General features: G+C 38.0%; 1 pseudogene; it reads left to right on the top strand.

The window, feature by feature from the left end:
* LOC149188415 (protein BPS1, chloroplastic-like) overlaps positions 1-22,140 on the top strand; it is a 96,723-nt pseudogene extending 74,583 nt beyond the window's left edge.
* Positions 22,141-22,822: the final 682 nt, after the last annotated feature.

Here is a 22,822-nt window from a genome sequence, read left to right as displayed (position 1 = left end):
TATTATATATTATCTATTTTTATTTTTTTTACATAATTTATGTACATAACAGTTATCTCGTGAAGCTAGGATGATGTGTTGATCCAAACCTCTACTTCAAAAATGTTCCGAGGTATGACTTTGGTTTTGGTTTTATATGTTGATCATCTATTCTTGAAAGGTGATGAGTCTCTGATGATCTAAGTAAGAGGGAGATGGCTTCTGAAGCTCGAAATAATAAATCATGGCATGATTAATCGATTTCTAAAATTGGGAAAAGATAATCTATATTACGAAGTTATTGAAGAAGTATTGGAAAGAGGAAATGCAAATATTTGGACACTCTGATTAAATTGGAAAATGACAGTTGATTGAAGCATTTTGAACATTTGTCTATGTATATACATGATATGCATATAACCTGAGTCGATTCATGATTGAGTTGCTTCATACACATTGAGTTGCCGCCAAGCATCCTTCGATATATTTGCATGAGATGATCTATTCTTGGTCTGAGATATTCTTCCTATGATATATGACTGTATGGATATGTTGATGTTGATTGGGATCGTTATTGATGAAATGAGCACATATGAGTGTTGCCTTAGTATGAGATTTTCCATGATGAGAGGTTCATAGCACGACCGAGGTTGAGTACAATGTTGCTAGCATGGCTAGCTATGAAGTAGGATGAAGAAGAGTTTGAAGAGATGTTTGAGAAACTTCTAAATATGACATGGATACATTATGATGACATAGAGAGGAAGATAATCCCATATATATAATTTGGACTGAGATACTTTCATATATTGAGACAGTGTAGTTGTATGAGACAAGCCTTGGCTTTTGTTTGACACCTCCTTGAGAGGGAGGATGATTATGGTATCCTTTTGTGATTTATATGATTATTTATGTTCTAACATGATATTTGATTTGATGTCATGTATGAACAGGATACAACTGCTACTGATACATGATGATTACCTGATACAAGCACGATTATATGAGTATGATGAGAACAACATTGATCAAGGACACTGAGCCAAGCTTTTCCTCCCCTATTTGATCTCCCAGGGTATGGAATTGAGATAGAGGGTTCGTGGGGTTGAGGGAACTTTGGAAAATAGGGTATCACCCCTATCTGTTACCCTTAGGGTTGGAGTAGTAGCTCACCTTATCTTTGTATTTGCAAAGTATACGCGAGTTGGAATCATACCCACAAGTTGGGCTTGTTGGGATTATCCCTCCCCGACTGGCCAACGGTTGAGGAGGCCTGGGGGCGTGAGATCCTTACCTTTGGTAAGTCGAGTATCTTGCCCATGCTAGTATTACGATGTAGGTGTTCTACCACATGACTATTAAGGTTCATTGCTGGGAAGATTGGTAGGCAATAATATGGGTTGAGTAGTAGCTCTGCTATATAACCTATTGCTCGATATGGGATCGTAGTAGTAGCTCCCCCATGAGATTCTGGGTTGAGTAATAGCTCCCTGATGTGGTTCCAAGTTGATATATGTTCCCTGATGATATGCTTTTCTATGATCATATGGGTAGTAGCCTGTCGACAGATATTCTGGGTAGTATCTTGTTGATTGATATTCTGGGTAGTAGCCCACTAATAGATATTCCAGGTAGTAGCCCGATGACTAATATTTCAGGTAGTAGCCCATTGACAGAAATTTCAGGTAGTAGCCTGCTGATTGATATTCTGTGTAGTAGCTTGTTGACAGATATTTCGCGTAGTATCCTGTTGACAAATATTTCGGGTAGTAGCCTGTTGAAAAATATTTTGGGTAGTATCCCGCTGACAGATATTTTGGGTAATATCCCACTGACAAATATTCTGGATTGTAGCCCGATGAATAGATGGTGGTAGCTTAATCTCCCCTCTGGTAACAAATTCTTCTTCTTTTAGATTCGATAATATTCATCATATGAGTAGGAACAATCAATATATAAGCAGGAATAAGCAAGAGATGTACATTGATGATTCAAGATGATGAGATACTTGAGATGGGACTTATGATGATAGGAAGTCATATTGATTGATGGTCAGATATTGGCAGGTGGAATTATCCCTAGTTGAGAGGGAGTGTCAAAATTATGCAGTTGTGATCAAATTCCACTTTGGACAACTCACATGATGGAGATAATGATTTTATTGAATTCCTATTTTCAAGAGGACCAAAATCGACCTAAAGATCACCTCATTTGGACAAGTAGAAGTTGGTTTTTGAATTTATGTTCCCATTCATGTATATTGGATTAGGTCGGCCCTATGCATATGTACAATTGGATAGGTCAGCCTCAACATCAAGTGGACCCTCATGGAAGCCTATAAATAGAAGAGACCTCAATATCATTTGGACACATTGATCAAGCCATCTTCTCTTCTCTTCTATTTTTGGTTTGCACAGGTTTGACGGAGAAAGTTCGCACAAGGGTCCGAAACTACATGGTTTAAGCTCGCAAGAATCCAGGGTTTCTATTTCTCGGTCATTGGCTCGTAACTAAGCATTCTCGGCCCTGAATGCACACACAAAGTGGTCAAGGGTGCATCTGGGAAGCCTTGGACGTTCGCACAGTAGCCTGAAGGGAGCGTCTAGGGTTTCTGAAGCAGATAGGGAAGTCTGGTCCCAAAACGCATACACAGAGTGGTCAAGGGTGCGTCTAAGAAGCTTCAGACACTCACACAGTAGCCTGAAGGATGTGTCTAGGGGTTTGAGGCAGATCTGAGTGTATTTTTCCCAATCGCACTCATACAGTTCACCAAGGAACATCCAAAACTGCCATAGTCGCTCGGACAACTCCTCGTCCATGCATCCAAGACTAAAATATGAAACTTCGGTGCTCTGAAGATTCCACTTTGTGACAACAGTGTTCAAAAGTAGGCTATAGACAGTGACAATACATTACAGTCCTCAGAATCAGGGTTTTGAATACAATCATGTTTAGGTTCATTTCATGGATGTTCTAGTTGTTGTGAAGATATGGATCATTGTACTCTCTTTTGCTTAATCATTTGATGACAATCTATAAGAAGAATAATTTGCAACGGTTTCCCCATATTGGGTTTTGTCCTAGTCTCTGACCAATCTTGGTGTCTCTATGTGTGCATGTTTTTCTTCTATTGTTCCTTTATGTTTCGTTGCATTGATGATGATGATGATATTGTTCTTTCTACATAGTTGCATATGTTGATGAATAATGATGTAAATCTGAATAATGTCATGATGTTAAGGGGTGAACTTAATGTGTTAATTAAGAAATGCAATTATCAAAGCAAAGAACAATATAGCCCTAAAAAAATTTAACATGTGAATTGTTATAATAAACAATGGAAGTGGTATGTATATTATATGTGATACCTTAGGCCATACCAGTTAGTTAATGGTAAATCAAGGCCACATAAATTATATCATGGACCCAGGGGAATAAAGTATAGATGAATGATAAAGCTATATATGTTATATTATTGATTTCCATAATATTATTGATTTCCTTTTAGCATATTATAAATTCTTATTTATAATCATCAATGAGCACGAACATAAAAACCCAAATTAATATATTGACCAGAGTTCATCTATAGTAAATTCATCCTAGAACCCATGCAATATTGTGGTCTTCATAATCATTTTAATAAAATTTGATGTACTTCAATCAAATATGAACTTCAAGTTAAATTTGAAGTCGTATTTCAATAAGAACTTGAAGTCGATTGCTTTTTCTTTTTCTTTTTTTCTTTTTTTTGGAGTATGTGAAATTTTATTTATATATTTTAAAAAATCTGAAAAACTTATGGGGTGTTGGCAATACAATCATATATATATATGAAGTGACGGAACTCGAGTTGTGGCATTCCGGTAATACAATCACACATAAAAATCACATGGCAGAGGCCTAGGTTCAAAACCCCATGGGCTTTGTGCTACCTGTAAGCCCTAAGTTATGTAGCCTTAAAATAAATAAATAACATATTAAATGCAAAGCGTAGGAGCTAAGGTGGTTATTTATACAGTGATTGGAAGGTTTTTTTTTAGTTTTTGGAGATATTTAAGTTATTTTACTCCATGTATAAAAACACAAAATGTATTTGGATTAAAACGCTTTGCATGTAATGTTTGGAGATTTTGTTTTAAGTATATTTATTAATGGGTATATTAAAAGGTTAAAAAAAACTATATATTAAAATAAAAAGTAGAAAGAGAAAATGAGTGGTGGAAGGGTGGTGCAAAAGTGCACAAGAAAATACGGATTAGAAAAACTTTATTAGTCCCTGTCATATGCAAGGCAGGGACTATTGTAATCGAAATGGTGGCTATTAGCATTTATTTAACCTTATTACTATTATGAATAACCTGCTACAATCCCTAATAGCCAAACTTTTTCAAGTTAATGGGTTTGATCATCTTATTTGGCCTCTTCCCAAGGCAGGGAGGCTAAAAGCATAAGTTATATCATCTTTTCGCTTCGCATTTTGCATTTGGAAATTTCACTTCGATGTTGGGTGTGAAGACTGATTATCTTCTGTATTCAAAGGTATCGCCGCATTGGACCCCGGTTCGAAATGGGGCGGCAACGCCGCCCGTAAAATATTTGTTGCAGGGGGGGTCCAGGGGGGTGGCTGCGACCTTTGGGGAGGCCCCCCCTAGCGAGGGGTTTCGGGGGCAGCGCCCCCGGAGCTAAGAATAGATGTAAAATTGCCTTGTAAAAGTATAGTAATTTCTAGTCAATCTAGGCCGTTCATTAGGCGGAGATCTGACGGTAGAAGTTATGTTTAATTTATGGTTTTTTGCCCTAGAAGGCAAGCCCTCACTATATATGAGGGAATTGTATTGCGTCTATGTAGATCTGTTTTCTGAGTGAGAAAGAGAGAGGAGATTGAGAGCGAAGAGGGTGTTACAGCGGATCTGTTGTAGGTTGTATCTCTTTAGTTTGTTGAATAATATAAAAGGAAGGACTGGTTGTTTCTCCGTGCACATAGCCCAAACTGGGTGAACCACATATATCTGTGTCTCTCTTGTTTTACGTGTTTTCTGTGTTTATATTTCTGCAATATTTTATGTGTTTCATTGCTTCGTAATATATAAGTTTCTAACATTCGAACTAATGCCAACATTAAATATCAAACATTTTATGATAATCAAATATATTTCCATGGATTACATCGTATAATAGAGGAACCATCATTGTTGCTTATAGCCCTGCCACTGTTGTTTGCCACAACTTGTACGCCTGCCACCACTGCCTGCCACAGCTTCTAGGTGTTATACACTCTTTTGCGTTTACATGTAACCAGGTATCCATTGAATGCATGACCGTTCGATCTACGGGGCACCTAGTGGGAACGACAAAATTTATCGCGCATTGCATTTGGAAGTAGGTACAGAAGAAACAAATCTTATTATAGGACTAGAAGCCGGCTTGCCTCTGCTTTCGTTGTAGGGTAAACTGAATTTGCCTCGGCTTGCCTCTACATTCGTTGTAGGGTAAACTGCCTTTGCCTCTTATTTGTGTAAGTGTTGTCATGATGGACCACCTACTCTTCCTATTGTTGTGGATTCTACCTAGTACCCTATGCCCCTCTATTTTATCCTACCTGAGAAAGGACGTAAACCAAGTGGGAGCAGCCAACCACTTTGCGAAACCATATTCCCAGCCTACCCACTCTTACATCAATACGGCATATACTTGCCTAAAGAGAAATGCCAGTTCGAAACGCAGATGGAAGAGAAATGCCAGTTCGAAACCCAGATGGAAGAATTCTATCGAAGGGTTCAAGTGGGACTACAATGCACTAAAATGGTTATAAAATGGGATTTCTGGCACATTCACTGGTGAAACGAGAGCTAGATTAGATTTTTTTAGAGAGCTGGAATAGAAAGACAATTCCTGAAGGAAATCTGCAACATGAACATGAACATTAAAAGCTTCATAGCATCGGAGAGCCATACAAGGGAAAATAAATCATGAAGAAAAAATACAGAAGTTACCTAAGAGTAAAGACCTTATGCTTCTACCCATCGCCAACACTCTGTGATTAACGCCTCCATTTCAATTGTGGAAAAACGTAAGGAGAAGGAGGCGCTGGCAGCAAACCTCTAGTTTGGTTTCTAATTTTGGTTCTGTTCAATCCACATTTTAAGGTCTTATCGCTTCCGCTAGCTCAATCATAAAAGCCTTATCCTTGTTCAATCAGTCGAAGAATTAACATTCGGTTTGACATTGGCATACATACGTTGGTCGCCGAGAAGAATCAATCTTTTGTTCCACACCAATCAAGCTATTGCACTTCCTTGAAGAGCCAGAGAAGATCACTCTTCCATTCGAGCGTCATATGACTATTTCCATGAGGAAAACAAGGGTGTGGAACCTGCGAAGGTGGACATTAAAGAAACGCCCAAGGATTACGTGTTGTCGTGGTCTTCCTAGTTTACCCTGCATTTCTAGTTGGGCCCCTTCGTCCCTGAGCATTTCTAGTTGGGTCGCTTCATCCTTGAGTCCTAGTCTAGTCTGTTCATCTCCTTTCGAAGCTTCTAGAAGCTTTTTTTCTTTATCCAAGGAAAGAATCATTGGCAGCGGTAGGGGAAGGCATGGGCATTGAGGGATCAGGTGTATCTCATATTCTTTTTTTATTTATCCAAGGAAAGAATCATTGGTGGCAGCAGAGGAAGGCATGGGCATTGAGGGAGCAGGTGTATCTCATATGCTCAGGTTAGGCAGGATGCAGGTGTATCTCATATGCTCAGGTTAGGAAGGATGTGAAGGAAGTTGCAGAAGCTTATTAGAGAGAAATCCCAATTCACATTCAAGGAGAAATCTCGTGGACAGAGGAGGAGGTCAAATTGCCTAGGGTGCCAATGGCGAGGGAAATTCTGCATTATGTATTTTTGCATTATGTGTGGATGCAGTTTTAACTATTACTGTGCTCAAGATTCTACCTGCCATGAAGTCTAAGACAATTCATAACTTTGTAACTGTCAATTCATAATTTTGTAGCTGTCAATTCAGAATTTTGTAACTGTCGATAGAAGAAGGTGTTTCCAGATGAACACACATTGGAACTTGTGAATCCATACCTCCGACACCTGGGAAGCATTCCCTTGGCATGGAAACCTCTATTTTTAATTTACTTTATTATTTTTATTTTTTAACATTCTCATACATTCAAACATTCTTACATATGACAAAATTTGTTTATTGAATGTATAGATCAGATTAAAAAATATCATAAAAAACTTGAGCAAAAGATCTAAGTTTAAATTATGGAATCTGCACCAATGTGCCATCACTATTCGCAGGAGACTAGACAAAGCCATATGGCCAAAAGGTAAACCTAATCGACCTATCTAAGTGCTTGTACATGCCAAAGATCCAAAACCTCTTGTGCTTGGTACGTCTCCTTTCTGTGGGGATCAAGGGGAAATTTCTAGTTGTGTTGTTGTTTGCTAAAATCATATGTTCCAGAGGGAATGGTAGAACCCCAAAGCTTTCAAGGTAGAGATTTTTCGTTTTGCTTTTAGATATATTCCTTTACAATTTTATACTTATTGTTTGGTATTTTGCGAATTTGAAATGCCCATGCATTCAGAGTAACTTGTTGAGTTTCAACGCATGCAGGGTTTCATTTTTTTGATAAAACAATATTTGTACAGGGCTTGATTTTCATTTGTTATTGATCATATTAAGGCTTGTTTTTACGGGTATGATCTATGATTCTTCCTTTTTAACGTAAATTGAACTAGGCGACTTGATTTCAGTGCATTGAAGGTAGCGAGGGTTGCCAGGCCAGACTGATTACTGTGATCATCAATACTAGAATCTGGACCTAGCAAAGTATTTTCATATTGTCCACTGGAGGCCCGTAGTTGAATTTTGAACTTGAACAGTTAAACTTTGTTGTTTTTATGTTTATATAAGCGTAAGTTCATGCCTTTTAGGCACCCTAGTTGTCATTGGAGGTCCATAACGACCACTCGTGATTTTTCCATTGTTATCGTTTATCCATGTATGATTTCATTTGTAGTGATCCAGATAATCTGGCACACTTTTCAAATCACCTTCCTGATAAGGATCTAATAAAAAATTATTAGAAAATAAGGGGAAGAATGAATAATTACAACCCTTTTTCAAAAACATTATGCAAAGAGTTACAGAGAATTCGTTGCTACTCTCTGGAGAGTTACAATAAATGCTTTGAAACTCGGTGCTTATTGATCCAAAACCCATACTCAATTTTCCATGCCTTGAAGAGAAATCAGGCCTTGTCCATATGGCACTGACTAGTTCTGGAATATCATGATAAGGTTCTATAATGATTTCACTGTGTTAAATGTAGTGTCGAGAAAAATAATTGTTTCTGATGGACCTAAATTAGTAATAATGCCTTTGTCTATCTAATGCCAAACCATGCCATCAATGATTTTGTCTGTCAGAATATCTCAATTTAGTTTTATCATTTGATGTAAACAATTCAAAGGGGATTACTGAGAACTTTACTTATCTGAATTTACTAGTTTGAGTCATTGGGGGCTTTCTAAATTCTGTTTTTGGTCGTCTAGAGATCATTTTTCACTATTTTCCCTTAGCAATTTTGAGAAGGGTTTTGCACTAGTAGTAAGGTTTTTCAACAATGCAGGCTATTTTATTCATTATGCATTCATATTTAATGATATGATTTCAAATTTCAATCTTGACATTGGAAATCAAACTTTAAGGTCTAAAATCATACTAGTCGTTGGAGAGACTTATGGGTAATGAATAGTGCCTTTTTGCATTGTTGTACTTTGATATATGCTGAGTCATTGGCAGGTCTATTGGAAAATATTTATTGAGGTCTATTGGAAAATTTTGACTGGAAGGTCAAAGTGAGTTCTGAGCTGAGTTGACTCTCCGTCCACCTCATCATTAGACCAATTTCCCATTAAGTTATTTTTTCATATACATTGGTTGACGTTGGAAATACCTTTAACTCTCTATGATTAATCAACAAAAATTCAATTTACCATACATTCATCACTCTTCAAAAGTCCTTTGTTGCTTGGTGGACTTTCATAAAGTGTTTGACACAGTTCTGGCAGAGCCTTTGTTTTGTAGTCTATGTGACATTGACATTTTGGAATCACTCTTGACTACCATCACAAGACTATTAGTTGGTTATTTGTCACTTCCATACAACCAACAACTTTTCAGATTTCATCTAAAGCACTGTTGGGGTTAATAGAAGGGTGTCCTCTTTATTTGACTTTTTGTTGGGATCACATTGGTGTGCTAGAGTCTTTTCTCTTGGATCATATTTGAGACAGTGATTTTTGTCTTTTATACGATGTGTTGATACTTGTCAGAGAGACTCTAGATCGTCTTTATCACATGTCAAAGAGAGTCTAGATCTTCCTTGTCAGGAAGCTACAAACTCACTCATTTATAGTTGAATATGCAACCTATTTCATAAATTTTTAACTACATTGCAGAAATAAGCAGATCCCCAATCCATACCTATAGTTTGCTTGCAGTGCAGCTCATTTCGCTATCTATGGTTGTAAAGAGAATAAATGTTGCTATGTCTCAATCCATGTTTCATCAAGCAGCAAGTACTTATATAGGACTTTGGAATCACAAAAGAAAACTAATTCCATGAAAGAATAGAATTTTTATATGAGTAAATATGTAAATTCAAATGGTAATACAGAAGCCCTCAGTAGGAATTAATTCATCTAAGTTAAAGTTTTTTAATTATTGCAAAGCAATTTTTTTGCTAACTCAACATGTTAGTAGGCATTATACCAATTGGCTATATAGCTATATCTCTATATAGCAATATCTCTAGGAAAGAAAGAATAGGCACCACCAATAGGAAATAATTTTGAAAGCACCTGGAACCGGTCCTAATGATGGCTTTCAAATTAGCTAAATTAATGCTCTCATCTATTTCCCTGCAACCTTTGATGATGCCTATGGATCTGGAATAGATGCTAGTCAATCCGCTTTGAGCACTAAATATGATAGAATAATTGGATTTGAAATCGGATCTGCTGCTATATATGCTTATGACTTAGCTACCATAACCTCTGTTGCTTCCTTTGTTGCTAATGGTGCTTCATCCATCGTTGTTTATATCTATGCTTTGGGTGAATTCTCTATGTATGCATGGCTCCCACTTAAGTGTGGCTCTCTCTTAGATCTGTTTAGCATGGGACTATTTTATGTAGCAAATATCTCGTAACCTATTGTCTTTGGAACAGGAACAAATGAATCTGAATCTCTTATTGGGAAACAAATTTCTTTTGCCTCCCCTGCCTTTTTCCTTGCTTTTAGTGTAGGTTAGCCAACAGGTGCTTAAACTCTTCTCATGGGATATGTCTCTAGATTAATTTCTAATTGAACTGGATCTGAATATGCAACTACTCGATTTGCTCCTTATTATTGTCATGATTTAGAACCAGCACTCCTTACCGTCTTTGCACAACCCAAGCAAGGAAAGGAAAGGAATGGAATGGTGCTTCCGAGAAGCTTATCTTAACGCTTCGCTTAATATTTTGTTAGTTGTTTTGTCCATTATCCCGTAGTTTGAATAGAAATTGAATGTGGATATATTAGGAGGGTAATTCCCCCGAAAAAATCCAGACCAGATATCTCGGAGATGATTTCATTTACATTAGTAGGAAAGCTTTAGTCTATCCTGAGGGCTTTCTCAGATGCATAGTTCGTTCCTGCAATTGAGGGAATGAGCTATCGAGTAGTTCAAGGAGCTTGAATCATAGAGTTGGAGCATTCAATAGCGTAGCTTCCTAAATATTTTGTTTGGTTAACTGGGTTACTCGGCTAAAGAAGAAATATGTGTGTGTGTGTGTGTGTGTGTGTGTGTGGATGGATGAGGTTTATTTCTTATGCCTGAACTTCAATCTTCACTATCGTGCCTCTGCTTTTCTTTTATTATTATTCAATAGCTTTATCTCTTTAGATCTTATGAATATGTAACTACATCCCAATTTGGGACTAGAAGTGGATCTGCTTCAAGTGTTGATGGTGGCAGATCAACTTCAATTGCTTAAACCTGATCAACAGGATAACAACTATTGAAACTATCTGGTGCTTCTAGCTCTTGACCTAGAACTGGAAAGGGTGCCACTGGCTTCTCTCCTTTTACTGATGCCTCTCTAGTGACCTACGCATTTTCCACTTATGGATGATGGGATGATGGGTATGCTAATGATAACTCTCAAGATGGAAGAGATGCTTGCTCAGATGCTGCTTTCATTCAGGCAATTGGATCTGGAACTACTCGGTCACTCAAATCTTTTGTCTTGACCTTCGCTGCTAGGTGGCCTTTAAGGCAAGGTGGTAACTTTGGAATAGGAGCAACTGAATAAGCAACTAGATCAACTGGCTTTATTCTGCTACCTACGTATCTACACCTGCCCCTGTAACCTCTACTTCTATCACCTATGCCTATGCTTTTTAAGATCAACAGGAGAAATTCATTATATGGCATGGCCACAACCACTTTTTTATACAAAAGATAACCATCTTTGTTATATATATTACTCGGGCCCCAAGGATTATCTCAAATTGTTTGATTGTTTGATTGCTATTGCAAAGCCATAATGGCCAAGGAGGTTATGAGGCCAAATCCATTGACCAAATTCTTGTATTTGTACATAATTTATTGAAATCTAGCTTCTTTTGTTGTGCAGTTATTCCATTTGCTAACAGTGTTTGGCACACATGATATAGGGTGTTCATTTACAAATGTGTATGCTTTTAATTGATGTGTGATCTAGTTTAGAAATGGCCTGCACATCTTGCAGCTTATTTTGTCCCTTTGAAACACAATTAATCAATAAATATTCAATTTCACGAGTGTTGGCATCAATAAGAGGTTATGGAGCTCTAGTTCCATTCTTTACCATGCTCAACAACTTTCACAATCCATATGGCATAAATAATTGCGAGTTTCGAACTGGATATCAATTATACATAGATTTGATAAATAAATTCAGTGATTTGCACTGTATAGATTCAAGATGATTTGTTTTTATCAGTCCTATTCTTTGAGGATTATTTGACTTCATAAATTGTTAGATTTTTATGCTCTTCCTTTTGTTGCAGGGTTCAAATTTCTCTATTTCAAATATCCATGTATTCCCCTGCATGTTATTTCAAGTCCCACTCCCCCTCAAGGCAGGGACTAGCTGCGATGCAGTGTCCCTTTTTTAAATATGTATATGCGCTAATTTTTGTGAATCTCTAAAATCTTTCAAATTGTCAAATAAGCATTAGTTCGAATTTTTAATTAATTTATTTTATTTATTAAATAAATAAAGTTCGATATTCCCACAAATATTTAGATGAATATGGGAGTATGGATTAGACTCTTTATTTTTTTAAATAAAAAACATAATATTTTTAGAGTATTTATGATCACCCTAATTAAGTATTTTCTCAAACAATTTTATTTTTTCTTTGGGTTATGAAAAGAAGATTAACAAATAATAAAACTAGTAATGTTATTTTCATGAATAGGTAATTGCCAAAACTCAAAATTGGGTTGCTCTTAATTTCACAACAAACAAAATTATGAATAAATTTATGTATTTTTCTCTAGAGGTTACACAGAATTGAATCTTGCTTAGATACTATATGTAACAACCTCGATTTAAAATATACAAATAATTACATCAATTTATGTGATTAAAAATCAACTCACAAACTATTTAACTAATTTGCATAGAATTTTTTAGAAAACATAGGTAGAGACGACTTACATGTAGTGATGATATTCTTTACTTATGATTTTAGAGTTGAACGTTATTGAATTTCGCTAACCGCAACAAAGTTTTGGGTACAACTCTCCACCCAACTGTAAGCTCTTTTTACAGTGGTCTACCCTCGAGCTCTCAATCAACATACTGTTGTCAGGGAATCCTTTGTCTCATAACACTTTTCTCCCAAGAGCATGGATGAAGGAATGGATGAATTTCATCATCCTCCTCGTCCATTGAATTGCAACTTGTTGTGCCTCTTCGTTAGTGTTGATGGCCAACTCCTGGTGAACCAGTGGTGAACCTACTCAAATATTTCACACTCTTTCAGCTTACACAACGGCTTCCACGCCTCACAACAGCCTTGGTGTCCCTTCGATCCTTTGGCGAACTTCCTGCGAACTTCGGACGAAAGCTCAACAGAACTACTATCACAGCAGACTTTTGAAAGCACAGAGATATTCAATTGTGGAAATATGGTGTACTCATTTTATTTCAAAAACTTAAAATATTACAGAGAGAGAATTTCTTTACAGAGATTAACTGTCGTCACTTTTACTGGACTATATACTGTTCATAAAGAACAAGTAACACCGGAGGCTACCTAGCGATAGACAGACTCTACCTCAGAAATCTATGGCCAACATCTACAATCTGGAAGACTCTTACTAATGGTTCAGCCACTTTAGGTTCTCACCAGTGCCGAGCACACTGATGCGCAGGCTGCCAAACCACGTAAGGACTTGAGTGAATCTTTCGTGGTGCAAGCAGATCAGACCCTTGGGTCCGCAGATGCAGAGCAGGAAATACACTCGACTCAAAACTTCACAAGACTCAAGACTCTTAGACTCTCAATACTCCAATGCCGATCAAATGAGCCTTACCCTCTTTATATAGGAAGAGAGGGGGGACAAACATTATTGCTGGTCGGGCTAAAGAAAAGACTTAAAGCTAAAGGAATCATTGCTTTTCAGCTTTTACCAAAGCGACGTCCAAACAAAGATTCGGGTCTAAAAGATGGATCGAATAATTGCTTTCAGGTAACGCTAAGATATCATCTGTAAAGTAGATTCTTGTACTAAAAGTAAATCTGATGGACATCATGACTCTTCTACACAGTGGATGCTTTTGTACTAAAGCCCACGAGAAAAGAATTCAATGGAGAATATTACACTGTGGAGGCTTTTGAACAGTAAAGCCCACGGGAAAACTGGTCACAATTTAGCCCTTGTGACTGGTTCTCATCAAAATATCTTGAGATCCGGAAATCGGTCTCTTTTGTATTGCATTGTGTCCCATGCTTTGGTGTAAATTCGTTGGACAATGATGGGCTTCCCCAGCACGATTTGATGTTGTACTTTATTAAGGATGAGCCATTCCATGTGCTCTCTCATATATTCTTCAAGAGAATTATTATATGGAGAGGTTTGATAAGTTGTCCATTCAGTACTAGCCATATCTTTTACAGTATGATACATAGGATGATTACAATCTTTGTTACATTTCATGATACAAGTTTTACCCATGTTTTTACAATATTTTTCATGTTCAGTGGGATCCATGGCTATTCTATTTATCTCATAATCTTTCCACCAGTCTCTAAATCATTCACATTGTTGATAACCTTGGTAGTGGCCGACTGTGCTGAACTTGATTCTGGTGTAATGAGTCTCCGTTTGATCATCAATATTTATGAATTGCCACCAGAGTTTCTTGTAATTTGCAAGATCATAAACAGTGTCAGGAAACATGATATGAGGATAATTTCTGGGCCATCGGGCTGCTGGGTGAACTTTGCCATGACCAGGATCCCTCCATAAGTCTCTGGTCCTATAGATACAGACATGTCTTTCATATATCCCTGTATCTCTTCCTCCATGATACCAGATAGTAGCAATATCATGAAAGCTTTGTTCTAATGCTACTCTGGCCACTTCGGCATTTCTTCTAGCTTTATCATAGATCATGTCATGTATCCATTTTCTTCCTTTTGGGTATACTTTTCTTTTTGGTACATAGTACTGGAGATCTGTATGAGGTTGTAGATTAGCATCCAACACTTTTGTATTACGGAGCTGCCATGTCGGTTTCCAGTTTCTCTTGTATGTCTCCCATTCTAACTCATCTGACACACTTTTCAAAACTTCTTATCTCTTGTTATTGTCCCATTTTGTGACAATAATCATAACATGATCTTCCTTTTGTTCAATATACTCCCGGCTAAGGAAGTCAGGAAGGCTGTTATCTTTCCCTTTGATATGCTCCACTGTGAAGTCAAAATTTGCAAAGAGTGCCTGCCATCTGGAAAACTTTGCTTCTCCAGCTTTCTTGATATCTTTAGATAAAACTTTCTGCATAGCTGAGGCATCTGTTTTAAGAATAAAAGACTTGTTTATCAGATAAACTTCAAATTTGCTAATACAATTCCATGTTGCTTTTACCTCTCTTTCAATGACAGAATAGTTTTGCTCCGCTGGACTCCAGACTCCCGAAGCAAATTGAACAACCTGTTCTTCTTTTCCAATTCTTTGTTTCAAGATTCCTCCCCATCCAACATTGCTTGCATCAGATTCCACTATTTTAAAAGCTTGATCATCGGCTACATATAAAATAGGTAAATATTTTACCTTGGCTTTGATTTCTCGGACTGCTCTGGTGTGGAGATCTGACCATTCAAGGGGGTTCTTTCCAAGTCGTTTATTGAGCAGCTGCCTGTCACTGGCACAATCTTGGTAGAAATTGCTGACATAATTTAGGCAACCTAGAAATCTTTGCAGTTGTGTTTTGTCTTTAAGCTCATCTGGGAACTTATCTGCAAATTCGATGGCATGTTGTTGCAGGGCAATTTTCCCGTTGCAAATTGTGTGTCCTAAGAATTTTATAGAAGTCTGGAACACTTCTATCTTTTTCTTGCTCAGCACCAATCCATTCTTTTGAACTAATTTCAAGAAGATATTTACATGTTTGAAATGGTTGTCAATATTCTTGGAAAAATTAAAACATCATCAATATAAACAATTAGCCAATCAAAGTATTGCTTGAAGATATCATCCATTACTTTCTGGAACTTTGAAGGAGCATTCTTGAGGCCGAATGGCATTACGTTCCATTCATAATGCCCTGCTGGAATACTGAAAGCAGTCTTGAATTTATCTTCTTCATCAATGGCAACTTGCCAAAATTCTGCCTCTAGATCAAATTTTGAAAATACCTTGGCGCCTGCAATCCTTCTGATCAAATCTCCCTTGTGCGGAATCGGATAGGTGTCATCAGCTAGAACTGAATTTAGAGGTTTATAATTTATAACAAGTCTAGGAATCCCTCTAATTTGTTCAACTCTTTTATTCACATAGAATCCATAGCAATTCTAGGGGCTATTAGATTCTCTAATTAGACCTCTGTCAAGCAACTGTTGGATTTCTTTTTGGCAAAGATCTCTATATTCTTTGCTCATTGGGATATCTCTACTCTTGCAGGGTTTTCCAGTGTATCCCTCTTTGTACAGCAACTTGATAGTATGATGCTTCCTATGCCAGAAGGCATTTGGCTCTTCTGAGCAGCATGTTTCCTCCAATTTTTCTTTCAGCTCTTGGATTTTTCTTTTGATTTGGGGCATTTTTAGTTGTTCTTCAACCCTTAGTGTGCCTTTAATATCTTTGAGATCTGCTAATTGAGATTCTGCCTTATCCAATTTTTGCATGGCTTGGACCATTGTTGAAATCCTTGGACTTGAAACCTAAGGGAGTTCAATTTTCTTTCTTCTGCCTTTTGAAGTAGGAACGGAGATGAAGTAGTCGGCTCTTCCTCCTTTTAGCCTGGCTAAGCCATGAGGCTCTACTCCAGCTAGAAAGACATTTCTTAATGTACAGTCGACAGGAATGTCTGCAATGGCAAACTTCATATATACACAATGAGTATTAAAACATAATGAAGCTCTGGGGATTTCATATTTGAGCTTTTTATTTCCAAGGCCTACTACTTCCCTTTCAGCTGCAACCCAATATTTGGCTGGAATATTCTTGATATTAAGGATATTAATATCTGCACCAGAATCTAATAATGCAATCATTTGAAAAAAAAAATCCTGGATGCAAATGTTTACCTTAACATGGTGTTGCTGATAGGTGATTGTGAACAACCTCATATCTTTAAATCCAAAATGTGGATCTTGCATTCCTTCTGCAACTTGCATTTCTTGATGATATGCAGTAGGATTCCAAGAATCATCTTGTTCTTCTTTCTTTTCTGTGATTGTTTTCCTTTTTGTATTTCTGCAATTTGAGTTTTAATTGCAGAGATCTCTCTTTTAAGATGGTGAATTTCACCACTTACTTCTCCCAGAGTTAATGACCTTACTTTTCCTGGCTTTTGATGATGCATTTGGAATGATTTAGTATTTCTTTCGTAATATGCATTAATAAATAAAGGCTTCTTACCTGATTCTTTGGAAGCTTTGGTTTCGAGCTGATCAGTAAATGCTTCAATGAGGCGATTCTTCATATCTCCTTCCTCCATTGCCCTTATTTGAGATAAAATCTTCAATTCTGCCTCTTCTTCTGTAGATGCCATGAGAACTTTTTCTTTTGGAGGCTTAGGCTTTTCTTCTTCACTGGAACTGGTATAATATTCAGAATCATCTTCATATAAAACATGACAAGCACACTCATCTGAATCTGAGCATGGGCATTCTGATGAGTCTAATTCAAAGTATTGTCCCATATAGACCTGCAATTCTTCTTCTGATGTAGTACTAAAAGAATATAGAGAAGATTATTCTAGTTGGTGTTGCTGGGCTGTATCTCTGATGGAAATATTTGGATATCTTTCTGTAACATGTGTCTCGGATTTACATCTAAGACAAAAAATAGGTCCTGAGTGTTCTTGCTTGACTTGCTTGGACTTCTGAGCATAAACAGCTGTTTTCTTTCCTTTATTGAGCTTTGATTCTTCTCCTTGGGGACATCTGGAGGTTGTATGCCCATTGTCAACGTGCAACTTTTATTTCTTTATTTTAAGTTTTACTTAATTTAATATTCCTCTTAATTTAACTCTTTCTTATTTTATTCTTTTTACTTTTTGTTAACTTTATTTACTCTTACTATTTTAATAGTTTACTTTTATATGTAGTTATTTAGAACTCCAGTGTCTTATTTACTATTTTATTTGCTTATTATTATTATTTTCTCTTCAATATACACTAATTATTAATTATTATTTTATCTTTATTATTTACTATTATTATCTTTTCTTTATTATTTATTATTTATTTATTATTATTATATGTTCTTTATTATTTACTATTATTATCTTTTCTTTATTGTTTATTGTTTATTATTTATTATATTTTAATATTATATTATTTTATTATTATTATTATTATTATTATTAGGGGTATTACAGCTTCTATAATAAGGAGAGTGTGATGGCAAAAACTTGATGAGGGAAAAAAGCATTCTCGATGAATGCATTGAAGCCATGAAGAAGAAGGACAAAGAGCTTGATAGATAAGGGAAGCAGAGATCCAAGCTGGAAAATTGCAACTCTTGCTTAGAAGAATGGAGGAGAAGTTAACCTCACCAGTATCTCTCAATGGGTCCAAGGCCAATTCGTTGTTACCTGCCATGTATGGAGCAAAGATGGCCATTATTTTTTCTTGTGGGGTAGTAGTTGTTTCCCTACTGGTCTAACCCAAAAGGCCTCTACCGAGCCTACCTCTTACCAATAGTTACCCTTCTTAGGCATCTTCAATTCTCAAAAAGCAAAGCAAAGTGAAGGAAGAAATTGATAAGAAGAAGGCTAGGGCTTCCTCCTTTGCTCTTCTTGATCCAGATTTAAACAAGAACGCATCAAATTATAGAGATAACCATAAACACATAGATGCAGTGGAAATAATACTTCATTTCTTTAATGTAAAATACTGAAATATGCTTAGAAACAGCAATGGAAATAAACTAGCTAGGGTGATGGTAGCTTATCTCTAAGAAGAGATGTGGTGGCTACATGCCTCTGAACTGTGTTACAATGAGGCTCAAAGGCCTATTTATTGTTGAGAAACAATGGAAAACCCTTAACATCCCAAACCTAACCCTAGAAGATGAAACACCAAATTGTGGGCCCCGTTTTGGGTAAGTTGGTACATCAACTTCCTAGGGTTGTAACTTTGGCACCCGATCTTCATTTGACGCATAAAATAGCTCATTAGAAATATCTATCCGAGCACTACCACTTTGGGAAGAGAAAAATTAGTCCATGGACCCATGTTTCTCCCATATTTCCAAAAAAATGTCGTTTAGGGCCTCAAAACGGCTCCGGAAGTTCAGGACCCGAAAAACTGCTAAAAATAGTAAATTGTGCTACAATTACGGAAACTGAAAAACTGAAAGAGATAGTTGTGGGGGTCCAAGTGGGATAGGTGGGTGGCCACCAACATCCACCTAGATCATTCCTCCCCCCTTAGGAAGCAATGGTCCCCATTGCGTTGAGTTCCTCCATCTGCTGAACTTGGTCCCTGGTGAGCTGTTCTACAATCTCTGATGTGTCCAGTAATGGTGGGAAGCATGGTCGAGGGCAATACACATTGAACACTTGGTGTAGGCGAAGGAATGGAGGAATGTTGTGCTCCAAAGCATTGTTTCCCACAGCCTTGGTAATGCTGTAAGGACCATGTCGGAGTGGTCTGAGCTTCTGATGGGCTCTTGTAAGGCGTTCTTTCTGCATATGTAACCAAACTTTGTCGCCCACCTGAAACTTGTGTGGTGCCCCTGTGGGTGAGGAGAAGTTGTTCCTGTGTTCTTTCATGATCGTATCCCTCTACTACTATTGCTGCGTGGAGGAACCCTTCGCGGGGGTCATGGATGTGGCGACGATCTTCCCCTTACTTTGGGAGCGAACCAGACAAAAAATGAATTTCCTAGTCTGGGAGACGATCTTGCTGCATTTCTTAGCAAAGATCAAAGAGGTGGTAGTAGGTGGGGCTACCTCCGGTATCCTATATAATGAATTACCCAAAGTAATAATAACAGCGCGAGGCCTTGACTCATACACAACATGTCGCCTCCACAAGTATGGTTGGCCAAATAGTACATCACAAACATCTAGAGGTGCAACATCACACAATACCTCGTCTGTGAAGGGTTTGATGTTGTAGGGAAGGCAGCACTACTGGCAAACTCAGAGATCTCGTCCTTGGTGAAGGGGTGTGGTGTAGTTGGTAGGCCCAACCACTTCACGACCTCTGCTGAAATGAGGTTCTTTTGGCTGCCACTGTCAACAATGAATTGCAGCGGTGAACCCTTCACCCACATCTGTGAGTGGAAAAGACGCTCCCCCTCCTCTAGATCTTCGGGCTCATTCTTCTGGATCTTGGCGGTGGCAATAGTGACGTTGGGCTCCGCATCAATGATCTACTTCCCTTTGCCATTCCCCTTGTCAGGTTCTGACTCAGGGTCGGAACATGCATCTGATTCTGAAGCCTTCAACTCTGCCACCAGCAACTACTTGGTCCGACACTCACTTGTGTTGTGAGTGGGGCTCTTATGGAACTCACACCACTTTCCCGTGTCCTTCTTTGACTTCATGGTGTTGTTCTTTTCTTGCGGCTTCAACGGGTTGTCTTGGGTCACCCCGCCTTGGCTTTGTCCTTTGGTCTTCGGATTTGCAGATCCAAAGTCTTGCTTCTTCTGTTTGAACTTTTGCTCGATTTTGATAGTGTATTGATACATCGTGTTGAGCGAGGAGATGTTCAGGAACTCCATCTCTTCCTAGATGTACTTGTGTAGGCAGCCGTGGTATTTGAGTACCAAATGTAGCTCAGAATCCTTGATACCCAACTATGTGCGAAGGGTATGAAAAATGTTTGTGAACTTCGACACATCTTGGTCCCTTCCCTGCTGCAGCGTGGTCCACTTTATGTATTTGTCCTCATAGCTTTTGACAGGGTAGTACTGCTCCTTGATGGCATCCCGGAATGAATTCCAAGTGGGTGCGGTTGAAAATAGTGAGCCCGTGCTTTCATCCTTCTGCTCATAGTAGGTTTCTCACTAGTCCTTTACGTGGGGGGCTGCTTTGAGAAGAGCGAAAATAATCTTTTCCCGACTCGAAAATTCATGAACAGAAAAATACCCTTCTAGCATATTTAACCATTTATCTGTGGCATCTGCGTCTATTTGACCCTCGAAGATGGGGATTTCAAAATTACCTCGTACCTTAAAGGGTGTGGCATTTCCAGAGTAGCTGTTGGAAGCCAATGCGTCGCCTCTGGGTGGCTGCTGAAGGATCTGGGCAAAGTTGTCCATCATCGCGTTCCTTTGTCACTCGAGAGCTTCTTCGAGCAAGATTTTGATAGGATCTCCTGCCCCCTCGTCTTTCTTTTCATCCGCCATGGGAGGTTGCCGGGATTTTTGAGGCTAGTATTGCAAGGGTTCGACCAGTTCAAGCCCTAACTCCTTATACCCTGACCTCGTTGGGCACATGCAAAGAAAAATAGAGAAAAAGTAGACCGTTGTGATACCACTGATCCGGATTCAAACAGGAACGCAACAAATTACAGAGATAACCATAAACACAGATATGCAGCGGAAATAATACTTCATTTCATTAATTTAAAATACTGAAATATGCTTACAAACAGTAATGGAAATAAACTAGCTAGGATGATGGTAGCTTATCTCTGAGAAGAGATGTGGTGGCTACATGCCTTTGAACTGTGTTACAATGAGGCTCGAAGGCCTATTTATAGTTGAGAAACAATGGAAAACCCTTAACATCCCAAAACCTAACCCTAGAAGACGAAACACCAAATTGTGGGCCCCGTTTTGAGTAAGTTGGTACATCAACTTCCTGGGGTCGTAACTTTCGCACCCGATATTTGTTTGACGTGTACAATAGCTCGTTAGAAAGATCTATCCGAGCACTACAACTTTGGGAAGAGAAACATCAGTCCATGGACCCATGTTGCTCCCAGATTTCCCAAAAAACGCCGTTTAGGGCCTCAAAATAGCTCCAGAAGTTCAGGACCCAAAAAACTACTAAAAATAGTAAATTGTGCTACAATTACGGAAATTGAAAAATTGAAAGAGACATTTGTGGGGGTCCAAGTGGGATAGGTGGGTGGCCACCAACATCCACCTGGATCACTTCTCCATGAACTGGATTGTCTGCATTCTAAGATTAAGAAGTTGTACATTTTTCTAGACAAGATGTTGGCTAATAATACTAGCTCTGCCTTAAATCGGGAAAGATGGATGAGGTAAGGCAATTAGTTAGGCAACTATAGATATATGTTGAGGTCTTGCATAAAGGTTTGATTCCTCTATAAAATTAGATTAAGGAGCTTTATTGGATGCTTGTGTTGAGTTAGGTGGATCTCCTTGGTATTTTCACCCACCCTAGGAATTAGACAATATGTATGTTTTGTTTTGTAAATTAACAAAAAGGAAAAAATTCTTTGAGACAGACATTAAGAGTTTGATAATTTTGTCAGACAATGTGGGGATCATTAAGAGGGCTTTCATTCTCGTGTAGATGTATATGTCAGGCCAGGTAGTAACTCTCCAAGGGTAGAAAAACTGATTGGTGTGTTTATTCCATAGGTATGTAATTGTTTTATACATTAGGAGTGATTGTTCAGTTCATCTTCCGATGACTGTTCACATTCCTGATTTATTTATTTTACAAATTCCCCAATCATGAAGATTAGGTGTCAACATTCCCCCCCTTAATCTGAAGGGATGTTGGTGAGTCCAAGCATCATTCTGAATCGTTCAAGCTTTTCCTTTCCAAGTGCTTTGGTGAAGATGTCTGCAATTTGCTCATTTTTGGAACAATGACGGAGATGGATTGTTTTGGCCTCAACATGATGTCGAATCAGATGATATTTAGTATTGATATGCTTTGTTCGATCATGGAACTTTGGATTCTTGGCCAACTTTATTGCAGAGGTGTTATCAATCATGAGTGGATTTGATTGTACTTGTTTTACCTGCAAATCTTCAAGAATTTTCCTGAGCCACACAATTTCTTTCGTTGCTTCAGCGGCTGCCACATATTCTGCTTCAGTTGTGGAATCTTCTGGAACTGAT

Source organism: Pinus tabuliformis, chromosome 3_1, assembly GCF_031772625.1.
Source record: "Pinus tabuliformis cultivar Carrire ecotype Pingquan chromosome 3_1, CPIR1, whole genome shotgun sequence".
Lineage (NCBI taxonomy): Eukaryota > Viridiplantae > Streptophyta > Pinopsida > Pinales > Pinaceae > Pinus > Pinus tabuliformis.
Note: the sequence above shows the minus strand (reverse complement) of the source record. Positions and strands in the feature narration are given on the sequence as shown.